The sequence below is a fragment of the Typopeltis vanoorti genome, chromosome 22 (genome assembly GCF_054136105.1).
Source record: "Typopeltis vanoorti isolate ZY-2024b chromosome 22, IOZ_Tvanoo_1.0, whole genome shotgun sequence".
Taxonomy (NCBI): domain Eukaryota; kingdom Metazoa; phylum Arthropoda; class Arachnida; order Uropygi; family Thelyphonidae; genus Typopeltis; species Typopeltis vanoorti.
The window spans coordinates 16050030-16067752 of record NC_143570.1 but is presented as its reverse complement, the minus strand read 5'-3'; the positions used below and the strand labels follow the sequence as shown (position 1 = coordinate 16067752).

The following is a 17723-nucleotide window of genomic DNA, read 5'->3' as shown; positions in this document are numbered from 1 at the left end:
ATAAATACTAAATTAAAAGTATTTAGTGATATTTCTAAATGATAAGTGCTAAAATAAAGATAAGTATTCAGTGTTTACTTATCTAGAAATAAGTATTGACATAATTCTGATAAAGGTAAGTGCTGAAAGATAAGCACCTAGTGATATTCTTAAAGACAAGGATAAGCTAAAAGATAGATAACTATTATTTTTTTCTAAAGTAAGTGCTAATTTTTCTAAAAGATAACTGCTAAAAGTTTGTAGTATTATATCTAAAATGATAATAATAAAATGCAAAAGTACTAATTTTCTTTTTTTGGGATAAAAATGGACCTGTTTATGCTTTCATGTTCTATCTTAACAAATGATGTATTTCATACGTTTAATGTTTAGTCAAATGCATAATCTTCTTCCACAACGAATAAAAATCAGAGTTAAGCAGAGTTGTATTATCTTTGCCCTTTATGACACGCGTCGAAATGTGTGAAGTGCAAGTCCGACCCCATGACTTACAACCTGCACGTTGCCACACAATACCGAGTCCCAGGCAAGTAGACGTCATCCTGTTTTTTCATATTGATGAAACATCTCAAGCAAGTTAAGCCATTTTTATACGCTGACCTATCTGTTCCATATACGGCAGCCATATCATACCACAAAACCATCTAGGAGGTCACATCAAAGTTAATGTTCGTGCGGACTAGTGAGCGATGCTGGTTTCCCAACTTCCTTTCGTTTCTTCCCCCCAACCACTGCCTTTCCCCATTAGATATATGGTCAAAACAGAAACCATCTGCTTCATCCATCTCTGATCTTCCAGTTCTCGAGCGAGGAGATTTCATGTGGTCACGAGCTAGTCTTGCCCTTTTATGACACTCCAAATGCGAGTCTGTATTGCGATAGAAACAACAGTAGGAACAGCAGTTCCCGCAGACGGACACTAAAAATATCCCAATAACCTCTGCGCCGTTTTTATTTTCTTACGAACATTTCCGAAATACAGAAAGAAACTCGTTTTTCGAGTGTTGCTTATGTATAAATATCTCGCGAGCAGTAAACTGTAAAAATAGTTAAAGATTAATGGAAGCGAGGCAGAAAAAATCGAATGAAATCAGAACAGCGAAAACCGTAAAGGAAAAGTTAGAAAGGAGCGAGATACTTAAAATAGCTGATGAATTAATCCATACGTAAGACATTGGTGTTTGAAATAGATATCTTAATATAAAGAAGAAACTAAAATATAAAACACGTATGTAATTTAAAAAATAAAAAAAAAATCCGATTTAATAATAAAAATACAATTCTAGTAAAGATTGCATCAAGTTTCGTGGGTGGCAGTTTCTACCACCAGATGTCAGCACCAGTACATGCTACAGTTCCATTAGGAACTAACTTCGGAAGTGGCACTGCTAAGACTACACAAAACAGAATAAAGATGTTCGACTCAGCAACATCGTAGTTTAAAAGGAAGGAGAACATCATTAAAAGATAGAAATGTATTTCAATGCTTTTCTTATCGTAATAATTTCAACGGATAAAAATGTCTACGTGCACCTATTACACTCAGTTTATCTGTCGTAATGTTCCCCTTAAGTGAAATTAACTTTATTATTTTTTTTTTATTGAACGGGATACTTTTCTGAGTGTGTCCTCCACTTTTCAATGGATATTCTTGGCTCTTTTCCCTGGAGAGACGGAAGAGAAAACTGTGTGTCGAATATCTGCATACATTAACTCGCTGATATATTTTTTTCTACTTGCAAATCACCCTTGCAGATGTGCAATCCTAATTACCAGCCGTTACTTTAATTAACGGGCAAGGTAATTAACTCGTTCGGCTAATGGAGACAGAGAGAGAGAGAGAGAGAGAGAGAGAGATAGCGTGCAAGGTGAAGACACTACAAGAATCCTGACAACAGACAGAAAAAAAAAGTATGTCCGTACAACTTGTTCATAATTGGACTTCGTGTACACCTGCTGGGTTTCAGATCGAACTCTTTAAGAAGTAGATTAGAAATATTTCTTGTCTTCTATTCGTTACAGACGAATTTCAAGACCAATGAGAGCCTTCGCGTGCCATTGTGGTGTCTTTAGGTCATCTTTCTTCTGGCAACTATTTCTTGTTTCTAAAATTTTATTACTTTCACTTTTCATTTCTCTTCTTTATTCGTAATTCCATCTGATTTTTCAATCCTTTTCTTAGGTCGGTTGGAAAATGTCCGATTTCTTATATTAGTTCATCCATCTCCATTTTCCTTTCAATCGGATTTAAAACAAATTATGTCTACAGCATAAATGACAAAAATTGGTGCTTGATTCAACTGTTGCGATGATGACGTCACTATACAACGATGCTATCTCAGACCATTGTTAGAATTGTTTCTGTCCAATCATTTTAGGCACTTACTATTCCATAATACTTTTGTTTAGGCTTCCCATGTTTAGTTGTTTTTAAGATATTTCACTTCCTTCATTTACTTCTAAGAAGCAATCAACATATTAGTTTTATCCTCAGTATGTTCGACCAGTTAGTATCTCAGGATTGGTGGTGAAGATTTTGGAAAAATTGGTTAGAGCCCGAATTCAGAAATGGCTTGAGAGTGAATCTCTATTTTGCAATGAACAACATATTAAAGTAAGGCCGTGTTTAGCAACTTGCTCACATTCTATAACAATGTTACCACTGAACTAGACAAGGGGAACTGATACACCATGATACTATTAAATTCTGCTAAGGCTTTTGAAAGAATACAGCATGGTAGACTGTTGCATAAATTGGAGAAAATGGGTTCGGGTTATACAGTTTTAGCGTGAATAAGAGGATGGCTGACTGACAGATATCAAAAGGTGGCATATGGGGGATGTGAGTCTGCAAGATTTAAGTTAACAAGTGGTTTACCACAAGGACCAGTGCTTGGTCCAGTGTTATTCAATCTGTTCATTAATGATATTGGGAAGAATTTGACAAGCGACATTACAGTTATTTGCTGATGATGCAAAGATAAGTAAGGTAATCAAGGAATACTGCTGATATGCAGTCTTTGCAGAATGATTTGAATAGGCTGGAATTGTGGGCATAGGAAAATGGGTGTCAGTTCAATGTCAGTGAAAGTAAAGTCATTCACTTCGGCATGATTACGTATCCAATGTTGTATTATATTGGAGGGATTAGGCTAGAAGAGACTGATGAGGCTAGGGATCTTGGAGTGTTAATAGATAGGAAGTTGAAGTTTAGGGGCCATGTGAAAAAAGATTGCAAATACAACTCAAAAGATCACTGCAATGCTGAAACGAACGTTCACATGTAAAACTAAGGATGTTATTTTGCCTCTTTACAAGGTCTTGATAAGACCTCACTTGGACTATTGTGCGCGGGTCTGGTCTCCTGGTTTCCATTGTGATTCTGATAAAGTGGAGAGAGTACAAAGGAGAATGTTAAAAATGATATCAGGATTATGGAATACTGATTATGAAGACAGATTGAGAATTTGTAGATTGCAGACACTAGCAAATAGGAGAAAGAGGGGTGAGATGATTGAGACTTACAAACTTCTGAAAGGGTCATACAGGATTTCAACTGATGGAATTTTTCAATTTATAAATCCCCACCCTATAAAATTGAAAATTTTCAATTTATAGGGTGGGGAAAGGACAAGAGGGCATCCTTGGAAGCTGAGAATGAAGTCCACCAAGAAGGGTGAGAGAGCTAGATTTTTCTCTCAGGGTGCGGTGCGTGATTGGAATGGATTGCCATTGGATGTTGTGAGTGCAAGCAGTGTGAATGGATTCAAGAATAAGTATGATAGCTGGTGTGTGTGTGTGTGTGTGTGTGTGTGTGTGTGTGTGTGTGTGTGTGTGTGTGTGTGTGTGTGTGTGTATGTGTGTGTGTGTGTGTGTAGTACGTGGCCTCCCTCGATGAGTCTCCGACTCCCTGGAGGTCTCTCTTAATAATAATAATATATCATCTAACTAAATTTTTATCCCCCCATTTAAATTCATATTTTAACTATTGAGATTAACCAATTTCTCTCTTATATTATTATTATTATTATTATTATTATTATGATAATAATAATCTAAGACGTCCAGGGAGTCTAGCCCTCATCGAGGAAGGCTATAAATCATCCAAACCAGCTGTCTTACTTTCCCTTAAACTCTTTCGCACTAGATACACTCACTACCCAAAAGGCAAATTATTCCACTCACTCACGGCTCTGTTAGAGAAAAACCTAGCTCTTATCCCTTTCTTGAGTGTGAACCTTAACTTCCCTGGATGCCCCCCCCCCCCAGTGTTCTCTCTCTCCCCACCTTCCATATAGCGAAAAATTCCATCAGATGATATCCTACAACACCCATTCAAAAGTTTATAGACCTCTATCGCATCACCCCTCTTTCTCCTCTTAACCAGAGTCTGTAATCCACATACTATCCGGATATAATCTTTGTAACTCTTCTTTGCACCCTGCCCACAGTTTCTTTATCCACTTGGAACCCAGGAGACCAAATCTGCGCACAGTAATCCAGGTGTGGTCTTATCAAAGAGGCAAAAAGACTTCCTTATCCTTACATGTCAAGGTTCGCTTCAACATAACAATTATCTCCCTGAATTATATTTGCAACTTTTGCTTTGTGACCTTTGAACTTGAAATACCTATCCACCGTTACGCCAAGATACCTGGCCTCATCTGTTTCTTGGAACATAACTCCGCTCATATAATATGCCACTGGAACTGTAATCATCCCCAAGTGCATAACTTTACACTTACTAACATTAAACTGATAGCTATTTTCGTTTGCCCAAATTTCCCCCTTGTTCAAATCATTTTGTAAGTGCTGCTGAATATTAGTGTCTGACTGCCCATCTTCTCTCTTTCTTCCCGCGAAGATATTTTTTTTCACAACTAGACACAAATCCTACACTAGCATATCTTCAATTATCAGAAACCTAATAAGAAAAGTCCAATATGTTGCTTTAACCGAACCATCAGTTGACATTGTACCTCTACCATCTTCTTTTTTGCCTGTTGGCATCGATGTAAGATGACGTCATCCATCCAGATGTAGCGTACCCTAAAGCCAAGGGCTCCATTCATTGCGTGCCCAAATCATTAAATATCTTCCGATAAGATTCATTGAGGCTGACAGAAGGAGAAACAGGCTGGTGATAAAAGCAATAAATATCTAATGAAAGCTACAAGCACTGTTAGTTTCGGTAGTTAAGAAAGCGTGTATCTCGTGCCACTGTCTGGCACGTGGAGATAACGGTGAATGCATCGTAAGTAGTTCTGGCCTCCAGGGATTACTTGGGACACTTAGTAAAGAATTCGGGGGTACTGCTAGCTATTATATAGGTAAGATAACCGTTCAGCGAAGCAGTTATCCTATTTTTAGATAGACGTGTAACAAACGGGTCCTATCGGATCATTTTTTACGAGTCATCTTTGAAGAGATGTCGCTAGTTGTTCAACAAATAGGATGTACACTTCCCAAAGGTTTCCAAGTGCTCAACTTTAAAAGAAGGCATGCGAGTACTTGATGCAAAAAGATCGACGTACTAGCTACCTACTGAACCGTGGCAGTTGCCAAGGAAGGAATGAAGATTAAAAATTAAAAATGAATTTACTTAGTAGAAGTACTAATTCCCCTTTATCAAACACGAATAACAATGACCGTATGTTATAACGCATATTCTGTGGCAGCATGCAGATTTTTTCCATCCTTTTTTCTTGGCACAACCTACTGACTACGCTACACTGCTCATCCAAAAGCGGATGTGCAGATACGTATTTTCTTTTTAAAAGAACTTTTATTTATTTTCTTTTAGTTCATGGAGAAGTTTGAATAGATTTTTATATTCATAATGTTCTTTCGTTTTATTCGCAGTTAATTTTGTTTTCGTTTTCTATCTTTCTCTTCCCACTTGTCTGTCTTCAGCTTCATTATCTCTTATCTTTGTAAAGATAGGGTGGGGGTTGCTTAGATTAGTGGAAAGGCCACTTGAGTTCCTGAAGAGGGCGTGCGAGGGATGAGTAAACTGTGTGTGTGTGTGTGTGTGTGTGTGTGTGTGAGAGAGAGAGAGAGAGAGAAACTAGTTTCCTTTTTGGTACCTTATTATCTCTAGTTAAGATTGAGATACATTAAATCAGCACTTGTGTGTGTGTGTGTCGGAGTGAACGTGTGAGATTTGAAGCTTGGACCTTTTCCACTACACAATCAGCGCATCTTCTCAAGGCCCTTAGTATTCGCAATGACTCATCCCAATATTTTGTAGTGGGAATTTCTATAGAACGTGTTCATTGCGATCTGCGCACCAAAATAAATAAATAAAAATAAATATAAAAATACTTTTTCCGAATTTTCGTTAAAATGTCACTGCGCGAAATAGTATCAGCTCTGTATGTTACTAACCTTAAGATAAAAAACAGTCAACGTATTACAAATGAATAAACAAAAATATCAAATTATGGGAATTACACAAATATAAATTCACTACTTCCATGTCAAAATATTTCGAAAAATCTCTACTATGAGTGGATGTAAAAAGTGTACCTAAAACTCGTTAACGAAAGATCACACACACCTTTTTTTCTATCATCCATCTTTATCTACTGTTTTTTTTTTTTTTTTTTGCACGATTACCTACGTCACTTAAAGTACTTCACCACACAGCAAACATACAAAGTTTTTATACGTACTGCCACGGTTGTTTGCTTTTCCTTTGTAGTTCTTTATTTTAAGCTGTTTGCATAAGCGACCTGCATTACAGGAATAGTACTATTTAAATTCACAATTAAAAAAAAAAAAAACTCAGATTATTAGAACATGATCAATGAAGGTCGATAATATATTGCATATATATCAGCACCTCTGACACTGTTTTTCATAAATATGGCAACCTTCCACTGACTGTTCATTTAGGCTTAGCATTGAACTAAGTACAAACATTGATTAGGCCTAACATTCTCGTTCTATGGAAGAAAAAAAAAATTTTCTTAGATAACTATTTTAGAGTCAGGCCTAAGAAAAATTAACAGTCTCACTGAGTTGATGATATTATTGTTCGTAATAGAGCACGAGATTCAAGGATATAACTGACACGTGAGATTTTAAAATGGATGCCTGCAGTTAAAACACAATCGTCTCATCTTAGTGGCATCTCATATTCGGTCAGAGCTCTTGTCTGCAGACAACATTGTGCATGTATGTAGAGCCGCACGTTTACTCAGTTATCGTAACAGGAAATATAGGGGTGGGAACAGCGCACTTACACATCCGAAAGCTGAGTTTGTCAGAAGCAACATAATATTCAAAAGAATATTATGTTGCTTCTGACAAGCTCAGGCTATTTCCAGTAAGTCCAGTTTTCATAATTGAAGTAATTGTTGTAGCTCATTGTTACCACAACAAAAAAGTCCCAACAATGCATTGTTATTCATTGACAATATATTGTTCAACAATATTGAACAACAGTAACAATGACATAATTGAACAAAAATATACTGTTATTATTGTTGTTCGATAACGTAATATATTCTTATTACTACTGATTTTTATTAAAGACCTCTTGCTTCATAATATAAATTCGCAGATTTGTATACTCGCTACTTATTTTTATGTAATCGTACTTGAATATTTTTGAAATCAAAGTCACCAAATATTATGAATATTTAAACAAAAAAGTTATAATCAATGAAATATTTGCAGTTAACAAAAAAAGATGCCATCAGATAATTCTGCTGCTTACTTGAAATAACATTTCCTTTCAAATCTTTAAGAAAATAATAATAAATAAATAAATAAATAACTGAATTGTAGTGTTCATTCATTGTGGGCATAGCACAATTTATGCAAGAAATATCTCTGACTACATCCGGGATATTTCTTCACACACAAAACGCAATCATAGGATGAGTGAGTAAGAAACCGGATAAACTGAACTGCTTTTAAATGCCTTAAGGAAACCCTTCTTGAAGGAGGGTTCCTTACAAAGAATTTAATACTTAAAGTGTCTACAATGATCATGAAAAGCATGCTAATCTGCAAGGATATTGATGGATTTGATCCTGTATAATCCATCACGAAATATTAAGTCTCTTCTTCGACATACCTTCTACCCTCGAAAAGAATAATGGCATCGTCCATTACAAATAGTGATAGAAGTGCGTTTTCGGGAGATATTCACATTTGCCAGAAGGGAGAGCTAAAGTCAATGCGAAATTAACTAGCAAGTGAAAATTATTTTTACCATTGCAGCAATAGATGGGTAGTGCGTTAATTGGACACAGTAGAAGCATAACCACGTACACCAGCCTTTATTCGCCTCCCCCACCCCCGATTTTATAAATATCACTTTGTAATTTCGTCCAATCTTGGAGATTATTAAATATTTAAATAGATTCGGTTACAAGCTCCTTAGGTTGTCTCCCATTTCTCCGATGTAATATAAGGTTTATTTTATATCTAATTGCACCAGATAGTTTTTTTCCCTTTCATAAATAACTGTAGTAATTTTAGCAAGAAATATTACTTAAGTGGTTTGACTACGTCCTTTGGAGATTTACTCCAATTCCCATTTGTTTCTTGAGATTGACTAACTGCTTTTAAATTCTATTAATATTTAACCAAAAGAGAAAGGAAAATGATGAATAATCGATTTAGTGCAATGAAGAAATCAAAATAGCAAAAGCACAGGAAAAGGATATAAATAAAAAGGCATTACGTATTTAAGATGGTTTTACATGTACGACTACCAATAGAAAAAAAAAAGTATTCAAGTTAAAATATCTTTTTACTGGTACGTGGAAAGCAGAACCAAAGAGTATTTCTAGTAAAAATACATTTTATTTGTGGAAGAACACATTAAGGTCAAACACGTGTTGTATTCCTGTATATTTAGTTTCAATAGAGTGTACTGTTTATGGCAGAGCGTATCCCTGGGGTACAGGTTTTCTTTTATACTGTGTTTCCTGCTTTTCATTATAAAGAACATAATTCGACTACTTGTTCAAATAGAAATGCGTTATTTTAGGCTTAGAATGAAATCCAACAGTAGCGTTCCCTTACTGAAATTGTTCATGATTTATGTATTGTTGTTCACGCGATGAGCTCCATTAGATCACGAGACATAAATGAAATGTCACAGCAAGGTTGAAAGCATTGTTGATGATGTTACGTTTATTGCATGTTGGAGGTTTTCTATTTTTATATATATTTTTAATACTTGATGTCAATTTCAGAACTATTCTTTACCCAACTTCCATTGGCTATTCCTGGAAAGTTATTATCACGTCATTATGCAAATTACACTACGTATGAATACGTTTTTGAATTCCACAGATTGCTTTAGTAAATTTGCCAGATTACTTCTGATTTCGGTTTAATTAATAGCATCTCAAGGGAAGTAATTTTTTTTTTTTAAGCATAAATTTTAATGTGCTGATTTTTATTCTTTTTGGATATAAGCTTAGATAAAAACCCTCTCTTTTCTTACGAACGAATCTGAAAGTAAATGAAACCTAGTCTTAAATCATTGCAGTCTTTTAAACTACATAACAGGACAAACATCTTGTTTAAGCAGGGAGAGGCTTCGGTGTCGCTAGAGCTTCACAATTATGTGGTGTTCTAATTTGAAATTTAATGCGTGCCAGCCTCTCCTTATTTTCGCTGGGATTTTGTCAGGTATTTCCGTTGCATGCTCACCGAATCGATTTCTTCTCGCCTTCTGTCACCAACCTATTTCCGACTCTCTTCCCTACGTGTCTGTAGTTTGTTGTGACATGCAGTGGAATGTCTCGCTGCCACATGTGTACGGAGATGGCGATTACCGTAATGTAAACACGGCTTATCGCGACTAGATACCACGTGACGGGAAAATAGCGAGATGGGGATCAGTCTTTACTGAGTGATGGCTGCAATTACGTCATCACCAAGAATAGGTTTTAGTGTCTAAAATTGAGGATATTTTAAGGCAAAATTCAAATTTTATTTTATAAATTCCGATAGAAAAATATTGGCTAACTTCATTACATTAAGGTTTAGTGGAATATTCGACTACCGATTGAGTTTTTCGTTTTGAGACAATGCATCACTACTACCACCAGATGGCACTATGATCTGATTACTTTCTTCCTTCAAATCTTGCAGAAATCTACGTAAACACGTCTTAAAAACCAATAGTTATATACGAACCAGAATAGGACTCTTTTGAAGTGTAGAATTAAATATTAATTCTATTAAAATTTTTAACGATTCTTCCTAATTACTATTCCCATAAAGAATTATGAAAATAGAATAAATAAGTCTTAAAATTACTCATGAGTTCTTATCAATAACGCTTTGTCAAATTAGAGAATTATTTTCTCTACTATAACATCACTGATAATCAAGACTGCATAGTTTAAATTACTGAGAATTCTTGTTACCATTTACATATAGTATTAGCCTAAACAATAAAAGAGCATTTTGATGAAAAAGACACATTGTTATAAAATAAAACAAAAATCACACGCAATAATAGCGGCTATCACGTGAGTTTGATAAAAGCTATTATTACGTCATCACTGTTATCTGAAAAGCACTAAAACATAAAAATGTCCATTTACATGCTGCTTTTATGAGATATGGTTTCCGGTACGATCATTAATTTGGTTTCTAAATAGAAAATTCTCTTAAATGAAATTGTAATCAGGTACAAGACAGTCCGACTAGTACTTATCAAATATTTCATGACATTCGCCGGACATATATCCACACCAGACACTATATAATACATCTATCGGTAATGGATCTGTTGTCATAGAAACACGATCTTACTGCATCCGTGTTCCTATTATAAAAGTACTATCTGCAGAGCTATTAAAGATCTGATTTTCTGTCTTTGCGACAATCCATCAGCCTTGACTTACATCATGCCCTTCGCATCTCCTATAAAACGAGATGATTGCAAGGTGAACTGGGTTATCTTCCGTTTGATAGATCGCTGTTCGAGAGCATATTTCAGGTCACTCCAGAGACAGAAACTTTGCTATACGGAGCAGCACCGTGTTTGATGTGTTGACACCGACTTGTTTGCTGAACATCAGACCTCTCTAGGAACGCTATCGGTAGTACCTTCCTTTCTCCGTTCCCTCTCCCCCCCCCTCACCAACGCTTCTCTTTCAAGAGATAGACGCTATGAAGAAAATTGCTTGGAGAGAACTTCTAATTTCAATATGCTAATGCTTGCAAATAATAGAAAGAAGGTCGGAGAGAAGCAGCGAATAGAAACTTGCGATTTCGTCTGCCTGACACACACACACACACACACACACACACATAGCACGTAAATCTGGGGTAGAGAATTTATTCGGAGTTCAATCAAAGAAAGTGAATGTCTAATAGAAAAGAGTTTGAAATATTTAACTCCCCGTGTTTCTAGGAGTTTTATTTCTCTGTAGTTTATGTGTTTAACGTTTCTTAAAGACGTGAGGGAAAAAACTCAATAAAAATAAGTGTAAGTATCCATCACCAGAATATAACAGTATGCCAAAGGCGTATTCTCCATGCTCCAATCATTAATTGAGAAAGAAGTAATATTTATTTGTTAGTAAATGCATGCATTTATAAGCATTCCATTTAGGCTTTTATTTTTGTAGACAGAAGACGTCTTAAGCTTGCGCAGCAATAATTGAGCTTTGCGTTGTGTATCGAAGGTCGATGCTTGCTCGTCTAGTCAAAGCTACCTTGGCTTGTTCGGTTGTAGGAGCTTCCAGGTCCTCGCTGCAGCACTGTGATTTCATGCGCGCGCATAACCATTTCTACTCCCTTCACGTCGTCTTAAACACAGGCCACACGCAGTCAAAGTAGCTCTAGCCAGTGAGCTTCATCCAGCCTTTATAAGTGTGCGTATTGCTTGGGAAAATTAAGTTACAACTAACTTTTTATGACGATGCTATTGACCAGTTCATAAAGAAGAAACCGTAGGGTAGAATTTGTATTCAAGTAGCTAAATTGAAAAAGATAGAATATCATTTGTAAAATAAATGTTGTATTTGTATGATTAAATGTACATAAATTTCTAAATACTGTACATAGTTTTAAATGGTCAGTTAATTCATTATTCCGCTAATTAGACTTCAATCGCACCTCTCATTCCCTGAATAATAACAAGTTGAATCCCCAGACCAGCATTCGCCCCTGCAGTATGCATTTAGCAGATAACAGCGATTCTCAAAGGAGTATTACGTTGGTTGTAATTTGAAACTATTGACTATAACGAACCATGGAGATGGCGAAAAAAAATCAATATCATATAATGCTACAGTATATTAATAAACACGGAAGTTTGGTGGATCCAATGCTTCGTTGGTTATTTTAGGAGCGGACGGCTGATGGTACATACACACTTCAGAGAAGAGATAAGATGATAGCAAGATGACGTGGAGATAATGGATTACGTTATGTCAGACCACCATTTTCTTTCCGTATGTAGTGGTATTAAATTATAGCTGACGCTTGGTTAGAGTGATAGGTCTTTGTTTCGGATATGTCACCAATGAATCTTTTTAAGAGAACGTGATTAGATTTATGAAAGAAAAGTGTTTAGTATGACTGATGAAGTCTTATACAAAGTTAGCCTACTTGATCGTCATGTGCTATAATGGGAGATCAATTGGTGTTATAACCAAAATGCCATTGTTGTACTCTGGTAACCAAGGGACGATCGTGTTTTGTGACGTCATGAATATATTGATAGTAGCGCGTTTTGTGCTCCATATACCTATCATAGAATGATTTTTTTTCTTTTATTTTTAACTTCAATCTCACGCTTCGGGCACATCAGTGCAGTTGGTGAGTTAAATATTAAGATATTTTAAGAAACCAATTTTTTTTTTTAAATTCTTCAGCCTATTCTCTCATCATTACAAATTTGTTGATTGTCTAGAATTTATTTCTAAACTTATGGAAATCTTAAGTCACATAAAAGAGAGTCTGCGCTCACTCGTCCAATCAGAAATCCATCCTCTCCTAAATTCTCACCAATCATCGCTTGGTTAACCTTTTAGTATCTTCTCCATCCTCCAATCTCTCTCTGGATACGAGTCATAAATCAAACGTATTGAATGCTATTCCACATTTAGTACAAAGTAACCGACCTCGTGTCTCTCCCTCTCTCCCCCCCCCCCCGATGGGAAGCGTTATCTGTGAAAACCTTCGCTGAACTTCATTAGTTTATCTTACCATACGTAAATAAGAAAAAGCTGCATGGGATAAGGTTAATACGCGAGATTAAACCTTCAAACGGTCTCGTAAGTACGAAACGGTCAACAGGGACAAATAAAAACCAGTTTTCGCAACGTAAATGGCGATCAGGAGATTAGCGATGACGACAAGAGGAGATAAACGTCGTCATCCATTCTGCTCGAAATGATATCGTAAATGGATTCTGCTTACAGTGGCAACAAGGAAGTGAGCTCAACTCTTTAATGTCAAAGTTAATCCACAGATCAGTTAAATACTCTAAAGTCTTAAATTGGTCCTTTAAAACGCTACTTCCGAGTGAGTGTTCAAATCCCCGTCATCACAATTCACAAAGCAACTCTACCCCCCCTCAGATTACAAAGTTATAGCTTCGGCTTACCTGACTTGACCTGGCGAAGAAGTTGTTGACGTGCGATCATCCGTTTCATAACCGGTTTGGAGCATCCCATCAAAAATGGCAAAGAAGCTTCACGTCTGTCGATACACTTTTCATTTCTTTTGTATTCCATTCCTTTTTTCTGATTATTTTTCGTTTTAATCACATAAGCGCACTCTCAGAACATCATAAGTGTAAATAAAGTTATACCTCACAAGCACACACAGAGGGCGCTGCTGCATCGAAGTTCGTGACGTCAAAGTAACACCTGAATCAATGTCACTCTCTCTCTCTCTGTTAGTGTTCGTTCTTGTAAGCGAGAAAATTTACAAAGAGAAGATCGGGGGGGGGACGATGTGGGGGAAGGGAGGGAACGTGTAGTATTCCACTGAGGGAACGCTTAAGGGGAATACCGCCAGTGGAAAACGACAACAACACAAAGATCCATTATACCTGTACTGCAACACGGAGCAGTGCCCGTGTTTATCTGGACGACAAGGCGAACTGCGTCGGCCAGATAAACTGCCAACTTGTTACACCCTAGTGACGGCCACGCGGACTTGAAACTTGCCGGTTGAAAAGGCGGGGGCGTCCTTGAATGTTTGTATTAGTAAAGCAGGCATTGAATAGGAGATACGTAACGGGTAATTCCATTTACGGACACCTCATTGGTGTTTCGAGAACCTTCCTGGAAGTTTTTTTTTTTTTTTTTTTTTCTCTCGAGGAACCACAGGCTTTTCTGGTTAAATGAAGCATTTAGAATGCATTCTAGTAGGAAATGTAGTGGGATCTTTCTTGATTCATTATCCAAACGATTGCCCATTCGCGAAATCCCCTATTTCAAACGTCATTACTTGGGAATTTGGATTGACCGAATAAATCGATCCTTAATCCTCGTTCTTATTTACGCATGGCTTAATTCGATTACTCTCTTCGTAGTTTATCTGTGCATCATCAGCACAGAATCTCGTTCTCATCACACAAGGATGTGTCTTCGAAGCCATTTGCGTATGTGTATGTAAAGAGCATGCCAAACAAAAATGCAATTTATTTTATAGTTTAAAATATAAAATATGCTGAAATATGAATATAAATATATTTTCTGTCGATTATATCAATAAATGGTAGTCACTATTGTTAATTGCATCCAGGTTTGTTTAGAGATAGCTTTATTCATTGTCAGCATTATTATTATCGTAAGCTGATATTGTTGCCATGATAAAATCACTATTGTTGGAGCTATATGTAATATTTACCAGAGTTATTATTCTGTGAAATATGACCATTGTTGGCAAGTTATTATGCATAATTTGACCATTCTTGGTAGGTTATTTTATGTAATAAGACCATTGTTGGCATGTTATTATGCATGATATGAACATTGTGGGCAGGTTAATATGCGTAATATGACCATTGCTGGCAGGTTATTCATTGTTGGCAGGTTATTATGCGTAATTATGTAATATGACAATTTTGACAGGCTATTCTATTAAGATGACCATTGTTGGCAAGTTATTATGCGTAATGTGACCATTCTGAAAGGTTATTTTATATAAGATGACTATTTTCACAGGTTATTCTACTAAGGTGACCATTGTTGGCAAGTTATTACGCGTAATATGACTATTTGACAGGTTATTCTATATAATGTGACATTGTTGGCATGTTATTATGCGTAATATGACCATTTTAACAGGTTATTTTAAATAAGATGGCCAGTGTTGGCAAGTTATTCTATATAAGGAGGCCATTGTTGGCAAGTTATTATGCGTAATATGACCATTGTTGACAAGTTATTCTATATAAGGTGACCATTGTTGGCAAGTTATTCTATATAAGATGACCATTGTTGACAAGTTATTCTATATAAGGTGACCATTGTTGGCAAGTTATTCTATATAAGATGACCATTGTTGGCAAGTTATTAAGAATAATATGACCATTACTGGCAGCTTATTCATTGTTGGCAGGTTATTATGCGTAATTATGTAATATGACATTTTGACAGGCTATTCTATTAAGGTGACCATTGTTGGCAAGTTATTACGCGTAATACGACTATTTTGACAGGTTATTTTATATAAGATGACCATTGTTGGGAAGTTATTATGAGTAACATGACCATTTTGACAGGTTATTTTTTATAATATGACCATTGTTGGCAAGTTATTATGCGCAATATAATCATTTTGACAGGTTGTTTTATATAAGATGACCATTGTTGGCAAGTTATTTTGCGTAATTATGTAATATGACCAATTTGACAGGTTATTTTATGTAAGATAACCATTGTTGACAAGTTATTATGTATAATATGACCATTGTTGGCAGGTTATTATGCATAATGTGTTCATTGTTAGCAAGTTATTATGCGTAATGGGCAATTTGAATATTTTGGGGAAAATTAGAAAATGTACATGTACATATTTATATTATACTTTTTCAGAAATTTGCTGACTATTATGTTGGAGGGGGGCATCAAAATCTTTGAGATGTGGGGATGGGGCATGATCCAAAAAAGGTTGAGAAACACTGGCGTAATATGACCATTTTGATAGGTTATTCTGTGTATATGACCATTGTTGGCAAGTTATTATGCATAATGTGTTAATTGTTGGCTGGTTATTCTGTGTAGTATGACGATTGTTGTCATCCCTTATTACAAACTTAGAAATAAAAACTAATCCTACAGCGAGCGAGTTGATATAGCGTTTTCATGTCGTTCCATCTGAAGATAAATTTTTACAAACTTATTCCATTTTCATATTTCGTAACTCAAAATAAATTGCAATTCTTTCCAATGCTCGTTTCAACTAGATGTAACAGAAATGAAACTCCTAATATTCAGATGATGACATTCTTAGCTTAGAGTTCCTTCCGATGCTGATTATTTTTCCAAAATAGAATCAGATACGATTTTTGACATACGAATTGTGTAATGGAAAAAATCTCTCATACTTCTTGATGAACCAGCCGGAATTTGAACATCTTATTGCATACCTCAGTAATGTGTAGCGCGTACTACTCTCACGATACATGAAAGAAAATTTAAAATAAAGTGGATTGAGGAGAATTCTAAAATTCTCTGTAAACATTTTGCCACTGATTCAATGTACGTACAACAGTAGCAGACAGGGGAAATTTTTCCTCTCCTGTTTTTACTATTGGAGTGGAATAAATAATCACGGAAAGTCATTTTGGATATCTTTAAGTATAAATGGATTTCGTGTGGAGTCCGAGAGTCTTTTGACACTGGGTACATGGAGAATTTATCCCCCACGCGTTTCACCGAACTAATATTAATAAGAAAATTGCGTAGGTTGCCAATATGAATACGATCAGAATGATATTGCATTCTTTGTATAATTTATTTAAAAATACTCTGAATTTCATTGCCTCTAGTTGTGTTTAACTTACCAGCGGGATTGCCAGTGGGTGCCGAGGTTATTATTTATTTATTTGTCCCCTCCTCTTCCTACTGGTTTTACCTGATGAGATATAGGTCAAGTCTGGCCTGAACTTTTCAGAAAACCCGTACGATTTTTGATTCTTGCCAAGATGTTCTGACATTAATGTGACGTCATAACCATGAGAACGTTGTCTACTGACTCAGATGTTAACTTTTCGTAGAAATGTGCAGGTACGCACTTACGATGTTTGTGTCACGGCATAGCGTGATGTTTTTTCAGAAGGAACGAGCAGGGGCTAGAGGGGTAGGGGGAAAGAGGAGGAGAAAAATCTCTGTTTGATTTTACTATTATCGTAAAAACTTGGACTAAGTATTGAGTTAGCTGCAGATAAGTACAAGGTCGTATTTCTTCCTGATACATTCTTTTCGATTACTTAGAGCAATAACAATAATGGTAATGAGAATAACAATGAGAATAAAAGTCAACTATTCTCCTTCGCCTGCTCCTCATGCTGGAATAACTAGATCTGTGGAGAAAACAATTTACGCTAGACACGTTTTCTATTGTTGATGACGTCACTGGTAAGTGTTGCTATGGAAACTTGAATAGTGCTGAATATATGAATTAAATACTAAAAATCAGGATCATCAGAAAACCTTCTTAAACCATTTTTTCTTTTTCTTTTTTATTTAACCACGTGATAGTTCGACAATTCTCGT

The 17723-nt window shown here is 36.0% G+C and overlaps 1 protein-coding gene across 1 annotated transcript in view; it reads right to left on the bottom strand.

Moving 5' to 3' along the window:
• The window catches only part of LOC150094184 (metabotropic glutamate receptor 5-like), a 178501-nt gene extending 164784 nt beyond the window's left edge, over positions 1 to 13717 (bottom strand). The window contains exon 1 of the mRNA XM_090412018.1: positions 13598 to 13717. The gene's annotated coding sequence lies outside the window, so the exon portion shown is untranslated. The remainder of the gene's footprint in view (positions 1 to 13597) is intronic.
• Positions 13718 to 17723: the final 4006 nt, after the last annotated feature.